The sequence below is a fragment of the Centruroides vittatus genome, unplaced genomic scaffold (genome assembly GCF_030686945.1).
Source record: "Centruroides vittatus isolate TY-2023 unplaced genomic scaffold, ASM3068694v2 contig_926, whole genome shotgun sequence".
Classification (NCBI taxonomy): domain Eukaryota; kingdom Metazoa; phylum Arthropoda; class Arachnida; order Scorpiones; family Buthidae; genus Centruroides; species Centruroides vittatus.
Window position 1 is genome coordinate 3,908,075 of NW_027122612.1, and position 22,258 is coordinate 3,930,332.

Here is a 22,258-nt window from a genome sequence, read left to right on the forward strand (position 1 = left end):
CACATGAAATACTATCTTATTGCAGCAGTATGGTTTGTATATATAGTAAACTATTCTTATCATAATCACAGATATGATAATATCCCAAAAGTATTATTGAAATTTTTTATTGCAATAATATTATTTACAAATTTTTATTGAAATTTAGTGACAAAATAACACAAGAAAGCCATATGAGAATATAGTGTCTAAACTATTCTTTTTACACAATTGCAATTTTTCTAAACACTTTTTCCAGTATGAGACAAGTGCAAAATTCCCTATTCTAAAAACTGTCCACTTAAACAATTGGAAAATGTCCATAATCACATCTTTTACCTTGTCTTCATCAGAGAAATTTAAGTCACAAAGATGTTTTTTTAAGAGATCCAAAAAGATAATAATTAAAGAGCACTAAGTTCAGACTATGCACAGGGTGCTTCATTACTTCCCACATTTCACCATGTTTTTTTTTTTAGCCAAACTGAAGTTTGATATGCAGTAGGGAAGTTATATCATCATACAGGGTATGCCCATTTTTGAAGATATTTCCAGGTCTTTTCTGCCTAATGGCATATCTAAATTTATCCAATATTTCACAATATCAAAATGCTTTAATTGTTTCTCAATTCTTTAAAATAATTGACTAGTAACAAAAACTGTTTGGTGTTTCAAATGTTTAAAAATGAAAAAACCTATTTGCTACACAAAAATAGAATTGCATTTTGTAATTAGGTTTCTCCACACTAAACAATTCTCTCTTACAGAAAAACTCAAACAAATAGTTGATATTTATTGAGAAAATGAATGAATATTGTAAAAACAGATTTCAATGTCATGATCTTAATTTGAAGATGGATATTTAAGTTTGCAAGAAGAAAGAAGTGGAAAGCCAAAATATCAGAACAGTAAGCATGTGGAAGAAATGTTATAGATCAATTGATTAAAAATAATGGAGTTGGCCAAGGCCCTAGAAATCATGAAGTCAAAGGTCTGTAGAATTGCTCATGAGGTTCTTAAATACCAAAAACTGTGTACATGTTGGGTTCCAAAACAACCAAATGAAAACCATAAAGGCATGTTGGATGGAACTGTTTGCAAAATTTGCTATGATAATGTAATAAAGAAAGTTTTATAGAGGACTTTGTGACTAGGAGTGAAATTTAGATACATCACATTACACCTGAATCTAAGCAAGATTCCATTACTTATGCCATTTTTGGTCCTCACTTGTCAAAAAAGTTCAAACAGGTTTGTCTGTCAGGAAAATCATGACAAGAACTTTTTAAGATTACAAAAGAATTCTGCTAACAAATCAAAGGCATTTCCAGATAACTGTATCAAAGTACATGCCATGTAGATAATTAAAAAAGCTCTGATAAAAAGAGAAAAATTATTGTTCCTTACTTTTGGGGTGAGCCTTGTACTATTATCAGAATCAGCATGTCTTACATTTAAAACATAAGTTAAAATACACTTCTAAAACTTAAGAATAATTGAAACTTTGATTACAATAACTGATCATTATCTTCAATTAAATAGATATTTTTAAACCATCTTTTTCTACTATCAACTTCCTTATATGATTGATAATTCACAATTGTTATCAATCTTAACCAGCACTTTAAATATTAATTGTTTTAATCATTAATTGCTCACATTAAAATTAATTTAAATTGCTGACATTTCTTACTTCAGTTATAAAGTAGCTGTTAAAGACAGCAATGAGAAAAAATGCTGGATGGATTACTGTTAATTAATAATAATTATTATAATTAAAAAATATACCATATTTACTTGCTTATAAACTGATCTCGCATACAGGACAAGGTTTGACTTTAAAGATCAAAATAAAGAAAATTAGATTTATTAATACAATTTAATTTTATTTCGTTAAAATGTCAAATGCATGTAAATGCACATTGTCCCACAAAAATTACTGGCATTTTAAACTTTAAGAAAAAAATCTTGTAAAATCGACAACATAATTTGTTCATGTAATGTTAGACAATCGGGAACCTTTTTTGCCAATTCTTAACAGTCAAATCCACTCTCCATCAATTACACTTATGAATTTCTCCGAATTCTGATTTCCGAATAATCATCCGTTTTCATGTGGGAATGGATTAAAACTTATATCGGACTCCCGTGTGATTTTGGAATTTCAAATTGGAATCTAAGTTTTGCTTTTCCTATTCCTATTCATATTGTCGCATAGATGAACGGTGAACCTCACTAACAAGCTTTAGTAACGACAAAGGAATGTTTAATCACCCATAGAGCATACAAACACTGCAGCCTGCAGTACAAGACAACAACTCTCCTTAACCTGAGAGCTCGCAGTTTTATAGCATGAGGGCATTGTCAAAATATGTAAATTATTGTGAATTAACGTGTGTTCTCAAACCTTTCAGAACATACACATAATAAAAACTAATTTCCCCATCGAACAGGTTTGAACCGGGAACCTTCAGATTCATAGGCTGTTAACCACTGTGCCATGGAACTTGACGGATGGCAAAGTGAACTGTGGCAATATTTACTCCTGACAATATGCAAGAACAATTCAAACAACCCAGATAAAATTCTTTTGTTCTTAAACACCAGAGGGTGAGCATTCAAAGATGCAAACACACGGTTTACAAAAATTATTGCAAAAACGCAAAGAATCCTTCGCTCACACGTATAGGACGACCTAAGTTTTTGAAACAATCAATGATGAAATTAATGATAAAAATGAATAAAACCTCGTCTTATATGCAAGTAAATACAGTACATAACTTTAAAATTTATTAATTGCTTTAATAACTATCCTTTTAATAACCATCAGAATCAATAAAACCACAATTTTCACTAACTAGTCTTATTTATCACAATTAAGTTATTATGAAAGTTTTTGTTATAATTCACAGATGACATTTCTAATATTATAATTTATAAATAAAATTATATTAGAAATAAAAATTTTGGAAATTTTTTTTTTTCTCAATACCAAAATTTCTCCAAACTTTAAATAAAATTTTGGAGAAATTTTTGTATTGTGCCATCAGTAATTATAACTCAATTTTAGGGTTGATATGTTGAAGAACATGTAAATATTTAAGTTTGTCTTTATACAAAAAGCTACATTGAATGATGATAGCTAGTTTCAAAATAATTGCAAAACAAATATTTTTTGTTAATTGTATACAAAATTCCAATAATTGACATCTACAATTAAAATAAATATAACATGTAGTTTAAATGAAATGTATAGTCAAAAACTAATTTGTAATGTATATAGATATTGTTAATTACATATAGAAAAAATTTAAAAGATTTCCTTAAAAGATCCCCTTAAAATTTCCTCTCCTTAAAAGATTTTTTCTAAAATACTGTACAAATTTGAACTTACTTTCAACTAATATTTCAACAGCTAACTGATATATAAGGGGAAAAGTATGACACAGGGATGTTTTATACACAGGGATTGACTTCATTTCTTGAAATAAGTGAATAAACAAAATAAAGTACAGGTATTTCTCCTACAACACGGTAGATACGTTCCTTGAAAATATCGCGTTGTGGGAAATCGCATTATAGGAGACACCAACTTAATACTTAAACTGGGATTCAGTTCTAAAAAGAGAAAAACTGCCTTTTATGGTGTAACATTTTCATCATTTTTTTAAATTTATGTACATAAAAAGCTTAAATAAAATTCAACATCATGTAAAAACTAAAAAGATTATGATTTCTATTCAAAATCAAAAAGAAACATAATGTTATGCTCACAAATTCAGTCTTCACCATCACTTATTATAGTTGTTCGAGAATGTTTGACTGGCCTTATTTCAAGATCTGAGCTTGTTTCATCAAGTTCATGCAGTTATGTGATACGTTGTGATTTTTCTGTCATGTGAAAGATAATTCGTTTCTAAATACCCTAAACTGTGTTGTAAGAAAATTTCTGTTTTTCCAACTGTGTTGGAGCGAAAACACATTGTAGGAGTACTGGTCTGTACACATTGTAGGAGTAGTGCTTGTACTGGTATAGTAAAAGTAAAATTAAACATACAGGTGTGCACCTGTATGTTTAATTTTACTTTTACTATACCAGTACAAGCACTTGTCCCAGCATGTAACAAGGCTAAACATTTTGAACCTACAAAATGTTTCTTGTAAATAAAGCCAGTTTTGAACAACCATTTTGACATCATCATTCATGACTTGTCCCTAGTGATAATGCTTTTAATGAAATGATTCCCTTTTCAGTGATATTGTTCCAAATGATCCAAGAACCTCATCATCCTAACAGTAGTTTGCATTTCTGTCAGTTGTCTGGACAGCCAGTGAGTGCTGATTTTTCTATACCCAGCTATCCATGCAGCATATCATATGCTGTATGCTAAAATGTTACTGTTTGGACAAGATCTTCAGGTAAATAAGTTTTTTTTGTAATACCTTTTCACTGCAAAAACTTTTTCTGGTATAGTGGCACTTAGTGGGCACAACAAAGCTCATCAATCACAGACTGATGACCTTGTGTAAACATTTTGCATCATTTGTAGACAATGGAGATTCCAAGACAATCCACACTATTTTAACCTGAATTTTCAATGATATATTACATGTTGCATGCAAAAAACCAAACAACACCCTCTGCTCCAACTATAAACAAACAGTATGAATTTTCTTTTCTTCACTCAGACACACATGCCAGATGAGAGTAGCTGTTCAAAAGCATAACAGAATATTGCCTGAATATTCTCACTTTAGGCCATTTACTTTTTGTAACAAGAACAATACTTACAAATTATTATTAGTAAAGAAGTATAACTTTTTAATTTCCCTTCATATCAAAATCTAATCTAAAAATAAAAAGTCTCAGTGACTCCTTTTGAAAACAATTCTTACACAATGTGTTTTTTAATTTAATTTTCTAACAGTAGATGATGCAGCTGAACATTTTTCATGCCTAACCAACTTATTTTAAAATTTTTAATTACTAAAATGGCAATAACTGGTACAATTCCCCTATTATTGTACTTAAATTAACAATTATTAAGTATAGATTGGATAGCATGAGCATCTGGTTTTCTCAATTTTGTACTAAATTTCTTCATCAGGAGAAGCTAGAAGAGTCATGTTATTCGGTCAAATAAACCAAAATAAGGAATATATGGAAGCAAGAGATATTTATAGTTTCAAGAAATGTGTTTTCAATTTTCCTTTGCAAAACAATGAATGACTCATAACATGAACTGACAGAAAGAAAATTATTATGAAAATATGCTGGTATGATTTACCAATGTTTTATAGATTTAACTCTTTTATGTTGTTAAATAAAATTTTTATTTCTTAATATTCATTTTCAGATATTTTCACTCATGGTTACATACTATGTCACCATAAGTGAATATGCTTCAGACATTACTGCACATGGATGAAAAAGACAAGCCTGGTATGAAAATGGGTTATAGTTGTCGCAAAGTTTTTTTTAATGTTATAGACAATTTCCTTTTCAGCTCAAGTTTGTCATACTTAAAGTATAACAATAGAATAATATCTGAAAATAAATGAAAAAATAAAAACTTTATTTAACACGTTAACTGCCACCTGTAATATGATATTTTGCGTTTTATCAGGCTAACTGTAATATGATATTTTCCATTTTTTCAGGCCACAATGAGAAAATTTGATATTTAATATTTTATTATGATATAAATAAAAGGGTCATTATATAACAGTCGGTAGAGTGAAGATAAAAAAAATATATCAGGGTACAACAGATGACTGGCCATCGTATGGCCTGAAACCGGAGACTATAAGACCATGAAATATTTAATATTAACTACTTTATATGTAACAAAAGAGAATAATTAAACTAGTTTTCAATATTTTTTCCTTTTTTAACTATTCACTATTAGATATAAAATAGCTTTTTATTAAAAAAACTACGACAGCCGGCCGTCGGACCACTTCTGAGGCCATACGACGGCCGGCAGTCGGAAACAAACTTCATAGACATCTGCGAGAGGCCACCACTAGGATGTAAAACAACGTCTTACGAAGCCAGGATAATTTAACCTTGAGTGAAACTACATTGGTTATAGCGACGACGGGCGGTCGGATGGCTCTGTACGGCCCTAACTAGTACGACCGCCGGCGCGTCGGATGGCTCTGTACGGCCCTAATTAGTACGACCGCTGGCGTGTCGTATGGCAGTTAAAGTGTTAATGACATAAAAGAGTTAAATCTACAGAGACTTCTTTTTCACTAAACAGGAAATGACATTACTATTTTTTAACCTCATCTTATAAACTTTAAACGTGAGAAATAATAATAGTAATAATAATGCCAATGATATGGTAAAATAATAAAATAATTATGTTACACACAGAAAAAAACTAAAATTGCAAAGGTTTGAACCTTTGCAATTTTAGTTTTTTTAGTTTAATTTTAGCTCTAGTGTCTTATCCACTTGACTATTGCTGTTTCAAGGAAGCTTGAAACTTCCAAAGATTTACAAAGCTAAACACTCAATTTTCAGAGGCCTGTTTTTCAGCAAAGCCTGAGAAGTGGATCATATTATTTGGACAAAGAGCTGTTTGTGTTTAGGGTTACATACTCAACAAGTTTCATTCAAATTGGAGACCTAAATGTCTGACTATCTCCTTTTAAGCTTTCTACAATGTAAGATTCTGATCTTGTTAATTACTCTAATCTCAAAAGCCATTAATAGTTTCTAAATTATTATTATTATTGAAATAAGCAGATGTTGTTATTATTCATTTGTCACTTTTTACTTAATACATAAAAACAATCAAAATATATTATTATGACTGTTTTGTTTAAAAACAGATGTTTATTTTATTTGATAAATCCTCTTTACATTTTTAAATACATTACTTAAAAAAACAAATTACAAATAAAACATTAACAACTTATTCTTTCTTTTAGATATTCACAACAGTTATTTATTTTAGCATTTCAAAAGCAATAATAAATATTTTCACTTACAGAGAAATAATACAAATATTTTAAAATTAGAAATAAACTGCTGTGTTAAGTTATATTAAAAAAATAATCTGATTTTTATAACCTAATAATAAATCAAATAAACTTGATGATGATGAGCCTAATCTTTTTGTTGTGTGTATTTCATGTAAAATTATAATGTAATGTTATTGTATTTCACTATTGATAAAATTAATATTCAACATTCACTAACATCAAATAAACTACTTTTACATCAATAATGGAAGTGTTTTTATTTTTTAAATGATCTAAATAAAAAACATTTATACTAAAACCCGACATTGCAATGACACTAAAAACTGCCGTAAATCATCAGGGCTGTAATTTGGAAATGATAATTATAAATTACAAATGAATTTGACACTAGAGGGTTGCATTAGGCAGCATCTCATATTAAATTTAGTAATTATAATTTTTAATTAAATAATTTTAAATTAAACTAGAAGAAAAGAATCTGCTGAAGCAGGAATCGAACCCAGAACTCCTGCTTACCATGCAGATGTGTTGCCAATTACGCTACCAGACCTCTGGTCCGATCTCCTCTCTTAGTATATTTAACATTAAGATATAACCATTGTCGGTACTATGGTGCTGACTGGGAATGCATTTAGTGCCCTTGTCCTGTAAACATCCACACAAGACACTCAGTTGATCAATTATGCTACCCGGAGCAGAGGCCCAGGTAACGTAATTGGCAACACATCTGCAGTAAGCAGGAGTTGCAGGTTCGAGTCCCACTCCAGACCAATTCTTTTCTTCCAGTTTAATCTAAAATTATTAAAATTACTATGTTCTAACACCTCCCTCTAGTGTCAAATTAATTTGTAATTTATAATTATTAATTCCAAATTATAGCCCAATGATTTATGGAAGTTGTTGGTGTGTTTTTAAATGGTCAAATATACATATTTATTTTTTAAAAAAGAAAAACATACTTTTTATATTTAAGAAATAAATATTAGAATAATAATACGTTTAAAACTTATAGCTAATTCATAAATCAACAACTGTTTGCTTAAAAAGAATAATAAGATTTTTAACATTCCAAAAGTTATGTAAAAAATCATTCAAACTCACCCAAAGAACAAGATTCATATCCAATATCTACTTCATATTTATAATATATCAGATATGAAACCTTAATAATCAGTAAGTCAAGATGATGTTGAAGCACAATGCGTGAAAAGTTGTCAATTATTGATTACTTCAATTTCTGAAAATTAATGAAAAATACACATTGCATTATTGTTTTATTTTGACAAATTAATTGTTTTAGACTTAAGATCTCAGTAATTTTAAGTAATCATAAGCATTTATATATATGTATATTTTACTACAAATTATAACTAATAGCAGCTTTCTATTAAATTCTGTTTTACTTTTTAATCAATTTTTAGATAATTTTAATAATTTACCTAATTAACTTTTCAATTTGTGAAAATGTTTTATTTAATTTTTTTATTATAATAAATAATATATACGACAGATTTAACTGATGTCAAATTTGTTTTATACTAAATTTATAGTCTTACTTGATATACATTAATGAATTAACATATTTTACTAATACTAATTACTAATAAAAATAATTTTAAGTAATAATTTTTAAGTAATAATAATAATAATTTTAAGTAACAAAATTTGTTTCTTAAAATTCAATAAATAATAAAATGTTTACATAAATAGTTTTAAAATGTAAACCAGCTTTAATTTAATCAACTTGTATCTGGGTATGGTAACTTCTCATATTATCTGACACTATAGCATATGAGAGTGCATCAAAATGATATCATTTTGCCCTGCACACAACAAGCACTAGGCACTACACATGTACTTAAATCTGGCTTAATGCATTTGAAAAATTTAAAAATCAATCACAGTTAGAGTGTAGCAGAGAAAATTCCAATCTTAACATTTTCCTACTTCAGCAAACATTCAAAATGCAACCCACATGAATATAACTTCAAAAAACAACTGAACTTTTTCTTAGTCTAACATTACTTTCAAAATTTAGTCAAATTAATCTGTATTCAAAAGAGAATAATTATTTATTAAATTATAGTTTTATGATCTAAAAGCTAAAACTCAAATTCATGTCATCATTTCTAAAAAAAATATTTTTTAACCTCCCTCAATTATTCCCCAGCTTTTTAATTAAGTGATGATAAACCAATCCAAAACTTAAAGGGTAAAAAGAAGTCACTTCAATTAATAATTTTTTTTTCAATTTTTATTACGACAATAATTTTGACACTTTTACTTTATAAAACTAAATAAATAAAAAAATGTTTTCTGTTTCATTGAAACAGCATAGCACAGATCATGTTATGTATGCCATGCCATCCTACTGTGCATCTATAATTTTCTTTAACTGCAATGTTCCATTTCATATGAATGTTTCAATTAATAAATTTGGCAAGGTTACAAAATATGCCCAATCTAAAGTGACAAATTAAAAATATTCTAATGTAATTTAAAATATAATAAAGTATTTCACCAGAAAGTGAAGTCACCTCAAAACAAAGTTATAAATGATACTTCTAAGAATTTTATTATTATAAAAAACAAAAAAAATTTGCATTTAATTTATAATTAAAACAATTATTATACATTAAAATTTCAAAAACTGGAAATTTCATAGTTTGCTGTTTTCTGTAGCAGCATAATTTAAGAGATCTTTAACATCACAATACAACATTAAGTGCTAAATACAATCTCAATATTTTGAGAAAATAGAGTTGTGCTAAAATATTTTAAATTTGACCAACATTATTCATAACTAATTAGTCAAATGGCTAAAGAATTTTTCCTGGAAGTGTCAGCAAAAATTAATAAATTCTAAGGAAAATTGCTAATAAATACAAAAAGCCTGTAAGTTTTTTTCAATAAGGAAAGATTTCTTCAATAAGATTTTAGCAAGTCTCTTAAGTTTCAAAAAAAAAAAAAATTCTATTTATGAAAATATTCTAACATACATCAACAATCATTTAAGATACTAACTGAAAAACAAATATTTTAAATATACATTTGTGAACTGCTGTACACCACATTTAAACTTCTCAGTAACTGAAATAAATTTTTTGGGTATGAAACAAATATAAGCGCGCACATAATTTCTTTCAAACATCTTCAGGATGACTTTCCAAAATATAAGAAGTGTGTGCAAGAACATAGATCTAAAAATTTGAATACATTCAAAATTATATATACAGTTTTTCACATTTTCAGTTTAAAAATTACCAAAACTGATAATTAGGATAAAATAAAAATAGAGAATATTAAATTAATTAGATACAAAAATTTCCATGCTGAGACAGAAATAAAGAGCTAAAATCAGTTAGTTAAATTTTATCCAATAATTAATAATTTAATCCTCAAGATTTCTATGTGAATGCAATCAATGCTCTTGAATCATGTGTTGGTTGATTAATAGGCTTATACTGTAAGATTAATGATGTTTCCTAAATAAAGATGGTTTTTGGAATACAGATTGATTTTAATAGCTTGATATCATTCCTTATGGAGAGAAAATTATTAGTCAGTGCCATTTTTGCTACTTCTGTATCTTTTCTATTAGAATATAGAGAGTATTGATATATGAATGCTATACGAAGTGCTAGGTTCCTTGTTGTGGCCCCAACGTATTCCATAATCATATTATTTGTAAAATAGTAGAATAGTATACAGTATTTTAATAATGCATTGGACCTCCTAACTAGAATCAGTAGCCTTTTTAGTAAAATGCAAGATGCTACTGGTAAAATGTAATTGTATTTCTTAAACAAAATTATTATCAAATGGGACAGCACTAGAGCAAAACTGCCTTTGTGATTTAACAGCTAACATAAAAATAGGATTTAGTGCTTTGAAAACTTACTATTTAAATATTCAAATTTACTCTGCAGAGATCTCACAACACATAGTGCTGTTTTTATGATGTGTAACTCCTCATTTAATTGTGTGCGGGATGATATAAGAACGTGAGTGCTCCTAATTTAATACAGCAGACCCCCCATAACACGGTAGATAAGTTCCATGTTATATGAATCAGTGTTGTACGAGTCACTTAAATACATGAGCCAATCACAGCCCATGTGCCAGGTTGTGATTGGCTCATGTATTTAAGTGACTCGTACAACACAGATTCATATAACATGGAACTTATCTACCATGTTATAGGAGTGTCTACTGTATTCTCTATGGTTATTTTAATTTTATCCCAATTACCAATTTTTGTAATTTTCAAACTGTAAATATGAAAAAACTGTATATGTAATTTTGAATGTAAAATATTTGAACATATTTGAATTTTTATATCTATGTTCTTGTACAGTTTTTATTCTATTGTGGAAAGATGTCCTGAAGATACATTTTGTAATGTTAAATGCATTCAAAAAATATATGTATATATATATTTTATCTTGACTTTTTGCTTTAATATGTTCATGCCCAAAAACTGATTTCAGTTACTGAAAAATATTTTAATTTTTGCTAAAAGCATATGAATACTTTATAACAAAGTATTAAAGTATTTGCAAAAGATTTTTGCACTCAGATTACAAAGTGTTAAAAAGAAATTATTTAATTAAAATGTGTATTTATAATTACTATGCAAAAATACAATATAGATAAAATAAATCCATTTTTCAGTTTACTTTTTATCCTGTTGATGTTACAAACATGTCACCCAATATTTATTCCATTGTAACTGCAAAGATGCCATATGTATAAATATGCCAAACACAACATTATATGAATTTAACTAGGATGTTTCATTTGGGCATTAAGTGAGGTTTATTTAACTGGTGTTTCATGTGTTTTTTGTCTTCAAGAAATTTTTGCATTTCTGATTTTTTGCTTAACACTGAATATTTTTTTAAATAAACAATAATAAAATTTAAGATTATGTATATGTAAATTACATTCTGTAATAAAATTATAAAAACAGTAAACTTTTTATAACAAGTTTTGAAAATAGAATGTATTTATATTATCTCACTTAGAATAAAAATCCAGCAATAAGTTGCATAACTTTCCTGAAAAAAGCTAAAATTGTTTGTGATACCATCTGTTATGAAATTTTATTAAAAAAGCTTTTTATATTATTAATAAAAATTGCAATATAGTAATAACTAGTAAAGTCTTCATTAAGTCTGACATCTCTATCTCCCCACCCCTCAATCCTTAACAATCAAAATTTAATGCCCTTAATACACAAACTTCCCTGCAAAATTTCAGAAATTTTTAATAAAAGACACAGGAGCTTCAGAATGGGTAAACAAGATCGTGCTACACACACACACACACACAAACATCCATACATACAGAAATACCACCAACTTTTTTGTAATTCTTGACATTTCAAGGTCCTAAAGTCCAAAACTGTAAAAATCTTGGGGGTCATTTTTTGACTGATCGCAATACTTTCTCTGTTATATATCCCTCTGTTGGGAAAGTAATAAAATTGGAATGTACAAAAATATTTTATAAGGACTTATATAGAAAACTAATTTCTCATAACAAAATCAATAATTTGAGCAGAAACATTCTATTTAGCATAAAATTTCAAAGATTTTCTATGATGTCTTAAACTCAGACATATACCTGGGTTTTCAGGAACTTCAAACCTGACTCTCAGCTGAATTCTTAGTATAGCAGGAATGGAAAACTCTCAAGTTTAAGTGACATCAAACTAAGAATAAATTGTCCAATCAGAACAAATGAATATTATGAGTGTAGTATTAATTGTAGTGTTTATGAAACCGTGCCGGTGCTTATTCTGCAACTTGAACACAAACTATATGGTGTATTTTCTCGGACACATGGCAAATTTCATCACTAAGTTTTCCTCAGTTGAGGAAAACTTAGTGATGAAATTTGCCATGTGTCCGAGAAAATACACCATATAGTTTGTGTTCAAGTTGTAGTATTAATATTATTTTGCCAATGGCAGCTTCCTGTTATCATCAATTTAACCGTGTTTGAGAAATATTTTTATGATGCATATAGCTCTCTAGAATCGATCATGTCCAGGTAAAAAACAAAATTAGGCACTTCACAACAAGTACTGAAGTGTTGTAAAATTCAATTATTTCAGTATTAATGCAAGATTAAAGATATGCATATTGCAGACATTATATCAATGTAGAACAATATTTATATAAACTCTGCAGCCCATATATGTTTTTATGCATTCTACTGTGTAGCTCAGGCAAAGAGATGATTTGGTTCTTTTAGATTAGAGCTGATAGGTTAAGGAGTGTCATTCTACCATAATACTTTTCTAGTTATGTAAAAAAAAATTATATTAATTTTTGTAACAGTCTTTATAATTTGCTATTATCATCTCAATTAAAACTTTTTAAATACATTTAATTTATTTTAAAAATATTTTTATATAATTTGATATAATTTAATCAAAGTATAAGTACACCAAATTTAAAATGGTCATGAATCTTTTTACATGTCTAAATATTACCATGCTTTATTATTTCCATGACCAACAGGTTTGCAATAGATGAATTTTAGATCCTGAAAGGAAGAAATAATTTGACAGCATCATCTATATTTCAATATATAAATAATACACAGCATATCCAGAAATTAAGTTCTGTTTGCACATCCAACTGTGCATATGCTGGTGGTCTTCTGTTGTATGTTGACTGATTTAATAAAAATTAAGCAAATGACAGCTGACACATTTAATTACCATTCTTGGTTTTGAAATATATAATCATGCATTAAATTGTCTGCTAAAGTTGAATTTTCCACTAGTTGAGAGATACACTTGTAATCAAATTTCTGAATACCAAAAATGTTCTGGTAGCCAAAATTCACAGCCAGATTTGTGATGAGCATGAAGCTGATGCAACAAGTAACAGAATGGCTGGGCAATGGTGCAGACTTTTGAGGAAAGCAAATATACTGTGCATAATGAAGATGAATGATGTAAAGGTCGCCTTTGGCGGCCTGAGTCAAAGAAACCGCCCGACTGAGGTAATTGCTCCCACCTGGAGTCGGGGCCATAAACGGCCGGAAGGATCAAAGGTGTAGCGTCTCCACTTAAGGGTCAATGTGTTGGCCACGTGCCGGCCAGCTTAGGAAAGTAAATGTAAATAAAGCGCGGACGCAAATGTAAGCTACGTCGGCGGGAAATAAGGCGGACGTCGTTGAAGGCTCTAAGAAGGGGAGGCACTGATTGGTCGCAGGAAGGAGTAGCAGAATCCCTTAAATTGGAAGGGTGGCAAAAAAAACGAGGAGAAAGGGCGAGGGACCTGATACGTGGCGGTCTCTAACACCAGGCAGACCTGTGAGGCGGAAGAGAGAGTGTTCTCCTCTTGGGAAGTCCTCTGGAGAAAGGTTGTCGTAGAGACGGACGGCCACGAGGTCAAGCCATCTCCGGAAAGGTGACTCGTGTTCCCCGGCCAGCTAAGTCGACGTGCGGCATCACAGTTTCGGTACATTAGCGTACGTAATGTTATTGCATAGTGTACATCTTTGTAAATATTTGTAAATAAACTGTATATAACTAATTATCGAGTGTGGAGGTGTGACTTTCAACGGACCATCAAACGGACAATCTCGAGGCGTAAAGAACGACTCGGGGCGGAACATTTGTAAAGATCACGTGACGAGTAAGAAGGATCTTCACTACACGGTTCACAAAAATAATTACAAAAATGCAAAGGATTGTTTGTTCATGCATATAGCTAACACCTACTGACTTTTTTAAATGTGAAGTTTTAGGAGGTCAATTCACTCTTATGCTGTTAGTAAATGAAAAAATTTGATCAAACAGAAGATTTACCAAATCAGAATTAAGTGCAAAATTCCTTCTTTCACATTCATGCCAACACAATATAGTCTGCAAAGATATGCAATATCATAAAGTTTGCTCAAGGTGGGTGCTAACCATCTCGCAGACAAACACACGGAGCTGCAGATGGAAGCAACACTCACATTCTTAGACCAGTATGCCAAAGGTGGTGATGAGCAGTTAGACCACATTGTGACAGGCAATAAAACTTGGACAACACTAGAGACTAAGGAGAGTGGCATCATATACTGACTTGCCAAAAAAAAAAAAAAGTGAAGCTTTTTGTCAATACGCTCATGAGCATCATATTTTTGGAACAAGAAGAGTGTTTTTCTCTTTAAGTTCCAGCCTTGTGGTGCAACAATAAATGCTGAAAGTTATTGTGATAATTTCAGAAAAAATTACAGTGGGCTATTCAAAACAAAAGATGTGGCCTATGAGCTCTGAAGTGATTTTGCTTCACAATAATTTACAACTACATTTTGCGCAAAGCCACAGGAATTGCCAAAAAAATTCAAATGGAAAATCTTTGAAAACTTACCATATAGTCCCAATCTAACAACTGACTTCTTTAAATGTGAAGTTTTAGGAGGTCAATTCAACAACAAAACAGTACAGACAACTGTGCAAAGTTTGATTACTAAATTGGCAGGAGACTTCTTTGACAAGGGTTTGACAAAAGCTTATTTGTCACTATGACAAATATCTTAACCTCATGCATAAGTATGTTGAAAAATAGCTGTAACAATGTATTTTCCTTTGATAATAAAACTAAATTCAAAGAAGTACATTTCTGTTCCTTTTTTAGCCAACTGGAACTTAATATCTGGATGTGCTTTATTATATATAATTTTTTTACTTTCTACAATATATTTAATATCTTTATTTAAAGGACATTTAGAACAGTTTTCTTTTTAATATCTTCTTACTTATATCCTTTTAAAATGTTATAATTAATTAAATTATAACATTTTTAAATTAATTAAATATTATAATAAAATTAATTAATTAAATATCATAATTATTAATTTTAATAAGAGATGGTGCCTAACGCCTAACTCTAGTGCCAAATTTATTTCTAATCTATAATCACTTATCCAAAATTTAGCCTGATCATTTACAGCAGTTGTTGGTGTATTTGCTTATGATATCGGGTTTCGTTTGATGTATGTTTGTATAAAATGTTATAGTTTTCTTAAGATACTTTTTAATTCCTTGTTAAGAAATATTTAGCAAAAGCAATTTAATATAATTCCCAGGATTCAGTCAGAAAATATGTCAGGTGCCAGTTATATTTCTTCTAAATGGAAATAAACTATGCATAAAAGTCTAATATATATAAGAAAAAAACAGAATTAAATTCCACTTTAACATGTCTATATTCTAAATTTTAATACTCATTGAAACATATTCATGTATTTTGAAATTATCATTATACAAACAGCCTAATAAACTTTACAATGATTATATAATAATGATGCATACTCAACAATTTAGCTAGAGATAGGTAATTATGCCTATCTCTAGCCAAATTGTTTGGTATCTAATTAATTAATTAGCTTTAATTTAGTCCAACAAAAATCTGGCTGTTTGTTTAATTATTATTGTTTTATTAGTACAATTATATGTACAGTTTCCAAGTGTCAGTCATTATGTATCACTATGCCAAAATTAGCAATATGGTGCCATTCCTCCCTATTTCCCTATTATAAATAGTCATTATTAGGGAACAGGAGTTTTAACTATTTCTACAAAGGAAGTATTGTATTACTGCCATCAGGGGCAAATTTTCTGGGCTTGCTTAGCATGCACCATATGCTTAAGAAAAAGTTTTAACTATCAATATATTTTTTATTTGAGAACAAATACGCCAATAATAATTTATTCTAACGTGTAAACTCTTTTATCATTTGTGTTTCCTTTTACATTGGCAGCTGGCAGCTAGCCGTTTTAAGTCAGTGCGATGCTTGTGAGAACTCTAATGCTTGCTCGTGTGGAGATTTTCCACAGCAAACTAGTGTGTGCACATGATGTCATTCAAAGCATTTAACATGGCCAGATTGTATCGAAAGCTTACGGTATCCAGTCAGCATACATATATTGTGTACAGGAGTGGATCTACATAGAGACTAATAGGGCTTAAGCCCTGGGTCCCAGTGTTAAAGGCCCACAAAAATTGAATCATCATCATAAATTTTTAATACTTTTTCATTATAATATATTTCATATATTTCACATGTAGATATAATGAGCTTTATAATAGTCCATACTTTTTTATTCACACCAAATAATGTTTCTGCCTACCGTTTAGTGCTAGAGATATGCCTATTATTCTTATAACTTTTGGCATGCCCAAAAATTTTGGTCAGGATTTGCCTGATTGTCATTAATTAACTCTGTCTACTTTTTATACTGTATGGCTTTTATTAATTTTTTTTATATTGTTTTCTGTAACATTAGGCAAACATTAACTATATGGTGGTGATTATGATTTATTTATAAAATTGTTTAAATGCATGTACTGTGTGATGTATTATAAAGCAGTTTTTAAAAATTACACTTAAAAATAAACCAGATTTCAATTTACGTACATAACTGATAACTTAATAAATAGCACAGAGCATTATAACTAAAACTTTTTACTAAAATAATATGTAGATATATACTTTAAAATTAATTCCACATCACTTCATTTAAAAAGGGAAATTTTATAAAACAAAGTAAATTAAAATTATAATAGGATATAAATTAAGTCATTTAAAGTGGTGATGATAATTCAAATGGTAATATATAAAATAATTTTGAATTTAATACATAAAGTTACAGTTTAAGTTCATAAGTATAAAAATTAAAAATTCAATATAAAAAAAACCAAAATCCAAATATTTATTATACAAAATGTACAAAATAATAATCACACTTGATGTCAAAATTATAAAAGCAATCACAAGAGCAATTTTTTAATACAGAAACACTAAAATGATGCTTATCATATGTTAATGAAAAAAAAAACTTATTCAATAGCTCAGAAAAGCTAGAAATTTTTAAAAAACTGGGATTTGGAAAATAGTGTTAAAATTAGAAATACACAAAGTAGAGAAGAGAATTAAGACATTACATTTTTTTAGATTTTTACAGGTATTTTAAGTAATTCTCATAATCTTCCAATGTCATATGCATTCTCCAGGGTTAAGGATGAATTCAAAACATTACTATGAAATTCCACATAATATTAACAACTTATCTAACATATTTTCACATTTCAATGTTTAGCGAAATGTAAAAATTTACTTATATTAAATGCACATCATAAATTTTGGGCTTTCCACAATGATTTTTTTTATTACTCTTCATTTTCTGTCATCTGATGACTTTCCCCCTGAACTTGATTAATCATCTGTGAGATAGCTATGTATAAATCTAATTTTAGCATTGCTTTAAACAAACAAAAATAAGTTTAAATTAAAGAAAGTTAACTATAATACATATTCAGAAAATCTTTTTCCAAATAACAGGAGTGAGAATTATATGTCATAGATCTTAATCAGTCTAATTCTATGCAGTAAACATAAGATAAATATAGTATTATAAAATAATAATTAACTGTGTTCATTTTAAAATGTATTCAAACTAATTCAATCCTGAATTTGTTAGCTGTATATGTATGCAGACATAACTGTCAGATGTCACTATACAGCTGCAAACATCTTATGACAAAATTAATCGTATTTCTGCTAAAATTCTCTCAGATTTTTTAGTTGTAAATTATTTATCCATTTTGATTGTAAAATTTATTACCTAAGTTTCAATATATGTTTGAATCTATCTGTTAGTTTTTAATAAATTTTTTTCTCTATAAATATGAATAAATGCTTTACAGTCAATTTTGGACTATAATCGTTACAGCATCAAGTTCACAATATATCTTGACTTTAGTTATAAAAATAAATTATTTTTGTTCTTCATAATATATTCTAGCTATCATTTAATTTTTATTTTAATTGAGGTGTTAGTTCTAATTTTAGAATGTTTTCTTGCCATATACAATAGCAACTTTTAAAGTCTACATGAAAGTTATAGTTTTTTAAAAACGTATCTTGTTAAAAAAGTAAATATACTTTATTCTTTTTTGCATTTTTTATATCAAATATTTAACATTGATTTAAATCAAACCATTAGTTCTATTGTTTGTTAAATAAATTGTTTTGATTATTTATAAAATATTCTCATGAGGAAAACAATTCCCTATTTTGGTTAATATTTACATGAAAAATAGCCTAAATTTTCAGTTCACACATACTCAGAAGTTATTTATATCACAACAATGACTTCCAACTTGGAATAGAATCAATATAGCTAGTAATTAAAGAAGTTCTCTCTCTACAGAATATAATAAAATGGTTACCATATAGTAAATAAATTCAAGTAAAATATAAAGAAATTCTGAATATCTGTTTCTTGTTTTCTTAACAAAAGAAAATCATTCTACATTTTGTAGAAAAAATATATGAAAACCATTAAACACAATTTAACCATTAACTGATGCAAACATTTAGATGACAAAGAAACTTTTCAATTTAATGCAAACTGTTAGGAAATCCTACCAGGAGCCACTAAAACATTTTCATAAAAAATTTGTTTTCAATATTTGCAATAAACTGACTAGGAAAGACTAAAAAAAATTGATAAATAAGCAATTTTAATTAAATACAAAAAAATTATTGTTTAAATATAAGGAAAACCTCTTAAAATGCAGAAAATTATAATGAATATTAGAAATTAAAAAAAAAGTCAATATAAAAATCAAGGAAAAATTTCCAAGTGTAACTAATACAGAATGAGGAATATTAGAGTACACCAAGGCAAATCAGATCAAAGCAAGCATAGAGGCCATTATTATTACTCTCCTGTTAAAACTAAACTGTTTTTTTCTCTCATCTTCAACACTCATACTGCACCCAATGCAGTGACCAACCATAGTTTATTACACATTACTCAGTAAGGATTGAGTTACAGACAACAGTGAAATGCCGGCACAGTGACCGTTTGGTGCAGTAATATCAATAAATATCACACATGGCCAATCAGAGTTTCATCTATGACATTTGTATGATTGACAGAATACAGATCATGTGACAGATGAAACTCTGATTGGCTATGTGTGACATTTATCAATGCTTACTGCACTGTGCTGGCACATCACTGTTGTGTGTAACTCGACCCTTAAGGTTCATGCTACGAGATAAACAGAAGAGAATATAGCCTATGTAGGAATTTCACACCAATAAAAAGAATGATTGACAATTCATTGTTTTTAACAGAAAGGTATGTTAAATCTTTCAACAATTGGTATTATTTGTACAATATAAATCATACTTAACAAGATTAATAAGGAGTTTATGTAATAATATTTTGTTATTTCTGACAAAAACAATTTAATTTTGAAGTAGTTATTTAGGATTAATTGAGACACTATTTTCAAGGGAATAGGCATATTTTATTTTTGCCATTTTATTATGTTGTTAAAACTATTTAACTTCTTGTTACAAAGATGATCTGTAAGTATATCCAAAAATGAAACAATTAGTCAGGTCACAAAAGAAAATGTATGAAGCTTTGCAGAAACTGAAGTCTGGAAAATGAGCATAATGCTGCCAACTACTTTGGTGTTTCCTATACAACTTTACAGAACAGAATGTTTTGTTTCTTTTAAGCATACAAAAACAATATGGTAGACTGTTATGGATGTAGTGATCTGGAAAAAATATGTTGAAAGACTTATCTAATTGTGGATTAAGTATTACACCCAATATTTGTTTGGAAGTATGCATTTGAATTTGCTGTTTTGCCATAAATTGAAATGCAATTTCAATATAAATGCAATGATGATAAGAGAAGACTGGTTTCATAGGTTCATTTTAAGAAATGAGAATCTTGCTATTAGGAACCCATAAGGTTTATCTCAAGTGAGAAATAATGATATGCAGGAAGAGAGACTAAAAGACTTTTATTTACAAAGTATTAGAAAAAGTTATTGAAGATAATGATTTGCAAGGAAGACCAGAATGTTATGTAACCAGGATGAAATAAAATGGCCATTAATAGTCCTGCTCCCAAGCCAATATTGTCACATAAAAACGTAAAGAAAAACGTGGTCAGAATGACGATCATTGAGCATATCCAAAATTTAAATCTTAGCATGCATGAGTGTCCTTTTTAAAGACATTCAAGAATATGTTTGTCCTTGAAATCCTTAAGATTTGTGTAAACAAAGCAATTTCATAAGTCATACTTCCTGGTAGCAAAATTTTTCAATAGAATAAGTTGGATTACTGAAGAAACTTTTAAGCAGTGTTTATTTCATTTTAATCAATATCATACAATTACAAAAAGAAAAATGATTTTAATTGTAGATGGACATTTATATTATATGAACATAGCAGTGATAGATTTGTAAAAAGATTCCAAGAGTGAACTTGTACTCATTCCACCACATACTCTTCAACCACTTGATGTTTCTTTTTTTTAAGACATTGAAATCTTATCACCACCAACCAGCAACTTTATGGAAACATTCAAATATTGGTAAAGGAATAACCAAAGCTGTCTTTGGAAGTCTGTTAAAGCAAACTTTAAATTTGTCAACAACTGCTAGGAATGCTTTAAAAGGCTTTGAGGTGGAAATATATTTGAACCTTAACCTTAATACAATTTGTGACCATGTCAAATGACAATTTAAATGTTTCAAAAGAGAGGCGTTCAACTAGTGTTGATGCAATTCTTGGTGCCAGTAATGATTGAAATTGCATTAACAATAATAAATATTATTCCAACATCCAAAAAATACAACCCTATAAAAAATATAAAGCTGTTATAAAACCTACTTTTCATTTAACCTCTGAAAATAAGATCTATCTTATTAAGAAACTACAAAATAAAACTGAAAAAGAAAATAAAGCTAAAATTATAGCAAATATAACGAAAAAGCCTAACAGTAAGGTCACAGGAATAAAGATTAAAGAAAGGAATAAGAATTAAAGGCAATAGCAATGCCTCTAAAAAATGGTAGTGTATTTATTGCATTGAAAAATTTGTTCAGCCACCTAATAAAGTTTGGATTCAGTGCAACAGCTGTAAAGAGTGGTATCATGAGAAGTGTGCAGATAGAGACAATGAAAATAAAGACCATATACTTGTGATAGTTAATGTTACCCTAGGTATACAAAATGGCAGCTCGTCTCCGATTCCAGCAATAAGAAGAAGGGGTATTATTAGAATAGGTTAGGTTAGAACGTGTGCCCCCACTGTTCCCTGCCTTCTGATTGCTGGAATCGGAGACGAGTCGCCATTTTGTATACCTAGGGTAATATTAACCCTTGTGATTTTTGTGTCAAGTGAACTCTTCAGTATACTATTACAAAAATTAAAGTTTTTCTCAAAATT

The 22,258-nt window shown here is 28.9% G+C and overlaps 1 protein-coding gene across 1 annotated transcript in view; it reads right to left on the reverse strand.

Annotated features, from left to right (window-relative positions):
* Nipped-B (Nipped-B cohesin loading factor) overlaps positions 1 to 22,258 on the reverse strand; it is a 90,686-nt gene that overhangs the window by 62,822 nt on the left and 5,606 nt on the right. The window contains 1 exon segment of the mRNA XM_067281760.1: positions 8,077 to 8,212. The gene's annotated coding sequence lies outside the window, so the exon portion shown is untranslated.